We start from the raw sequence: 6000 nt of genomic DNA, 5'->3' as shown, positions 1-6000 counted from the left end.
TTATTTTGTGGAAAATCCGCTCTACAATGCCGAAACGTTTAGAGATCGGTTTCGTTTACCCAAAGAATTATTTTTAAAGATTGTTGGAGACATCGAAGCAAGCGAGGAATGGTTTCAAGAACGTTACGATGCGAGGGGCAAACCAAGTTTCACGCCGATACAAAAATGCATGTCCGCCATTTGCTAACTAGCGACAGGTAACCCTCCCAATCAATATGATGAATACCTAGCTATGTCGGCCAGAACTTCACGTGAATGTTTGCATTTTTTTGCAACGCGGTCATTAAGTTGTATGCTAAAGAGTTTTTACGTAAACCGACGAGCCACGACATCTCACGTATTTATGCCGCACATGAGGCTAGATGGCATTTTCCGGGATGCTCGGTAGCATCGATTGTACACGTATCGAGTGGAAAAATTGTCCAAGAGAGTTGCGAGGGGCATATGTTAGGGGAGACATCAAAAGACCAACCATCATACTAGAAACGGTGGCGTCGAATGATTTATGGATTTGGCATTCGTATTTCGGTGTTCCCGGTTCAAACAACGACATCAATGTGTTGCACACGTCGCCGTTGTTTCAAACCGTAACGGATGGTACCGCACCTTCCTCTCCTTTCTATGTTAACGGTCGACATTACAAACGCGTCTTTTTTCTTGTGGATGGTATCTACCCGTCATGGTATGTTTTTGTGAAAGCTCCCTCATTTCCTGTCGAGGCTAAAGAAATCGTGTTCAAAAAATTGCAAGAATCGGCAAGAAAAGATGTTGAGAGGGCATTTGGTGTTTTAAAGGGTAGATGGGGTATACTACACCGACCGGTTCGTGCGATGAACAAGAAAGCAATACATAGCATAGTGTATGCATGTATCATATTGCACAATATGATGATCAAAGAAGACGGACGTGCAATATCCCCGGATTGGGTGCCGGATCCTCCTACACAAGTTCAAGTTCCACAAAATATCCAACAAGAATTGCGTAATGAAGAAACTCACTTTCGGTTGAGATACGATTTAATCGAACTAGTAGGTTCTCTAGGTTTAGAGTTTCATGAGTCGGACGAGGAGTAGGTTTTTTTTTTTTTAAATTAGTCTAAAATATTTCTAGTATGTTAAATTGAAGTAGTATGTTTTAATTTTAATGAAATTTATAATTTTAGTGTTTTATTGTTAATTTCTAATTTAAAATAAAAAATTTAAAAAAATGTAAGTGATGGAATTCTATCACTAGTGACCACCCCCACTACATTTCTATCACTAGTGATAGAATAGTGGATGATGACATGGTATGAGTTGATTGGATATTGTGAGTGATAGAATTCTATCACTAGTGACCACCCCCACTCCCCTTATACTTAATATCCAATGAACATGAAACGCCCGTAGAATTGTTACAAGAATGTCTACGTGACCGGGAATGTCACCATTAACAATCAATCAATCGTACCCCTTTGTATAATCCCAAACATAACCAAACTATTGGTAAAGTCACCATTAACAACCTCCACCAAAACCCAAGCAAAGGCCACTTTGCATTAGACTTGTATCCGTGCCACCCTATCAAACACGATAGGCCTACCAAGTTGTCTATTTACGAGTGATCGAAGTACAATACACGTAGAACATACATTTTTTATACATGTGGTATATTTAATTCCTACTTCTAGTAAAGGATTCCAATGAATGTCACATAACGTTCTTTATTTAATTTATTATAATAATAATAATAATACTAAATCATGATTCTTCCGTTTTCATCCTTATTTTTTCTGTCATTCTTACATTAAATAATAATATTAAATCATGATCATCCCGTTTTTCACTCCAATGAAATAATAATATCAAATCATAATATCCAACGTATCTCTTTTATATTTAATATATTTTTTTTACTAAAAAGTTTTTTTTAATTTTCTGTTTATTATTCAAGATCATGTAATACACAAGCTTCGAACCTAATAATAAATAAAAAAAACAAAGTAAAATGTTATAATAAATAAATAGTATATCATCTTCATTTTTAGAAAACGCATCTTGATGATTAAATGTGTTAACGGATTACATTATACGTGTAATACATGTGTTTATCAACTCATGCAATACACGAGTTTTTAAAAAATGTAACTATTTTATTACTTGGTATATAAAATTATATTTATACAACTCGTATAATACACGGGTTCTAACCTGATATTAATATATTCATGACATTGTTTAATGTTAATTAACAACTTCAGATAATTATCGTGATTGATAATAAAAAGTATAATAACATAAATGAAATGACCACACGGTTGTCACATGTGGGTGCTCGCGAAAAGGGCATGTGTATTTTCCATTTCTCACGCCAACTTTTACTCTCAATATTCTGTTTTTTAAACCTACCTCTTTGCATTTCAAAAATAACTAACATCACTAACTTGACTTCGGAAGTCAAACTCATTACTTTTCTGATATTTTAGGGAATATTATATTTTAATAATCCAACTATTTGCTATTGACCGTCAACAGTCTCAACTTTAAAAATAACTACTGGCAGTCCCAATTATTTACATATTGGCCACTAATGGACCCTGACTAACAGAACCCTAACGCCGTTAGTCTCTGGTCGCCAGAAAACCGTTTTTGTCCGGAAAACTCATATTTGGCCAGAAAACTCAACATTTTCGTTCCAAACTTTGTAACCTTATTAAGGACCTTTACAAACCTTTTTTCTAGTAAAAGCCCCAATAATTTAAGTCACCGGAAAACTTCTTTTTCACCGAAAAACTTCTTTTGGACGGAAAACTCAACTTTTTAGCCGGAAAACTCAACATTTTCGTCCCAAACCTCTTTGTATCCTTAAATCGGACCTTTAGAAACCTTTTTCTGTACAAAAACAGTTTTCTGACGACCGAAGACTAGCGGTGTTAGGGTTCTTGGTGGCCAATATGTCAATAGTTGGGACTGCCAGTGGTTATTTTGTAAGTTAGGACTGTTGGTGGCCAACGACTAGTTGGGATTATTAAAATCCATTATTCCATATTTTAAAGACTTTTGAAACTAGTGCCTGAACTCCTTAAATATCGATATTTTTATCTAGCATTAGGTGTGACTATCTGGTCCGTTTTCATTGGATTCGGATTATTCAAATTGGGTTGTTAGAGTTTAATTTTTTTTTAGAACTGAATTGAAAATCGACCGATTCAAATCTAGAAACCCGTATTTTGATTGAAGTTCGGGTTTTCTTACTTCGTTTCGAACAATGAACACCTTAATCTCACTACAAGGCAAAAACTGAATTTTAAAGAGTAAACATGAATTATGTAACCATCCCTTATACAAGTTTGTAAATATGTGAGGTTAATACATTGAAAATAAGACTTTAGTTTCATGCGCATAAACGCACCGTGTAAAATTTAATATACTTTCGGGTTAAGTTATTCTACAAAGGCTTCTAATTGTAAGAAGTGTAAGAAGAATTTATAGAGTGACAAGTGTCCAATAAGCTAAACCTAAACCCACTACATCACCACAAAAAACCTAAACACCCACCCCCACCCCACCCCACCACCACCCAAAAACCTAAACCCCCCTCCCACCACCCCCCCCAGGCAAAAAAAACAAAAAAAAAACTATACCTCACCAAAAAACCCCAAAAAACCTAACCCCCCACCCCCATCCCCCAAAAACCTAAAAAAACCTACCCCCCCCCCCAAAAAAAAAAAAAAAAACCTAAAAAAAAACTAAACACCCACCCCCACCCCCCCCCCCCACCCAAAAACCTAAACCCCCACCCCCTCGGCAAAAAAAATAAATAAATAAATAAATAAAATTGGGTGGGTGATGTAGGTGGGGGGGTTTAGTTTTTGGTGGTGGTGGATGTTTAAGGTTTTTTTTTTTGTAGTGGGGTTTTTTTGTGTAGTGGGTTTTTTTAGGTTATTGGACACTTGTCACTCTATAAATCCTTCTTACACTTCTTACAATTAGGATCCTTTGTATTTGATCCTAATCCATATACTTTCATATGGTTAAACTTTTTTTAACATTAAATTAAAGATTAAAGATACTAAAATCTATTAATTTTTATATTTAATGTTTTTAAAGAGAGAGAAAGTGATGTGGATGAGAGAGGGTGTGAGGTGGAGGAGAAAGGGTATAGTGATGTATGTGAGAGCATCACCAATAGAGGTGTTTTTAGGTGGTATTTTTTGGTGCTAATGTGGCATCTGCCCAACCAATGAGACCATTTCTCTCACTTGCCCCTCTCACAAACGCATTTTTTCTCTCTCTCGTCTCTCATCTCTCCTCTCTCCTCTCTACACTCACACTCATCCATTTTTTCTCGTTTTTCCTCACCAACATCTTCACACCCTCTCTCCTCCACATCACTTTCTCTATCCCTAAAAGCACCAACATATTCCCTTATTGTGGATGCTCTGAGGAAAAATGAGAAAAAATGGAGGGAAAAAGGTTATGTGAGTGTGATGTAGGAGAGAGGAAAGAGAAGAGATAATATATGTTTTGTGTTGTGTGAGTAGGGCAAGAGAGAGAGATGGGTATTGGTTGGGCAAGTGCCAACTAGGCACTAGAAAAAAACATGAAAAAACACTTTTTATTGGGGATGCTCTTATATACTATCTTGCTATTTGTATCAACAGTGATATACTGAATTGAGTTTGAAAATTACTTATTGACTTATTGGCTGATTCAAAAGGCTAATAAGTTAAAAAGTGTGGCTATGCTAAAAGGCTTTTTATTTTGTTTTTTGAAAAAAAAAAAAGTAAAAATTGTTTTTCAAAACCCATTTTTATGTCCTATTTTTAGTTATTTTACTTTTCTCACCATAAAAGCTAAAATAAACACTTTTTTGAAAACTCATTTTAAAAAAGTCACAAGTTAAATAACACTTTTAACCCAAACAAAACACTTTTAGAATTAAATAAGCAATCCCGAACACCAAGAAAATAAAAAATAAACATCGGTTAGTGGTTATCTTTCACAATAGATTTAGCAGAAGTACATTGATTTAGTTAACCAGAACAACTAAACAAGCATTAAAAAACAAGCTTACGATTACACATTAAGCTATTGAAAAGTCAAAACTACGTGTTAGTTTTCATGAAAATATTTTGATGACCTATGCTAAAAGTCAATTCTACGTGTTGGTTTTTCATGTAATTATGTTACCCGCAACAAATATAGGATAAACAGCACATCATTTCTAGATTTCTCTAAGCATATTCTTTTATACGATGATTTCATGAAATTTCCAAATGTCAAAGTCAAAATACACATAATTGGGGTTAGGCCCAAAATTAAACAAAGTGATAAGAGCCTAATTGAACAAGGTTTATAAACCAACTTACCAGACTTTTGGCCCAAAAAGTGGTGAAAAAAAAATACTAATTTCGAACCGAAATCTATGAAAAGAAAAACCATGAATCGGTATAGAGGAACTGGTTCCATAGCCCACACTACCTGCTGGTTATGACCCTATGAGTTGAAATTAGTTTCACTCGGCTATACCTGACCCGAACTGATCAAAACCCGAAAATCTCGGAACATGAACCTAACCCAACCGATAACTTCTCTTTCCATAAACCGGTTCCATAACCTAACCCAACCGATAACTTCTCTTTCCATAAACCGGTTCCATACCAGACCCGTTTCCACCAATAAATTTTTAACCGGGGGCCCATTGCTCTTTCTGTAAATATCTTTTAATATCAATAAACTTTTAACCGGGTCCGTCCCCTTTACCCAAAAAAAAAAAGTTTTCTAGTAGTTCAAACTAAATACCCATAATGACCAAATCTAAAAATATGGGTTTGCATTGTCTGTCAAGTGATTAAACCAATGATTAATGATTAAGTGGTGTGCTCCACGACCAAAAGAAGGATTAAACCAGCAATCAAGTTATCTATACGCGTTTGTATAGATGTATTTATTCTAGAAAATCTAGGAATTGTTGCTAAAAAGGTGACTATCAAATCACATGCCATGGAAAAAACAAGGC

This window comes from Helianthus annuus, chromosome 11 (genome assembly GCF_002127325.2).
Source record: "Helianthus annuus cultivar XRQ/B chromosome 11, HanXRQr2.0-SUNRISE, whole genome shotgun sequence".
Lineage (NCBI taxonomy): Eukaryota > Viridiplantae > Streptophyta > Magnoliopsida > Asterales > Asteraceae > Helianthus > Helianthus annuus.
This window is presented reverse-complemented; position numbering follows the sequence as displayed.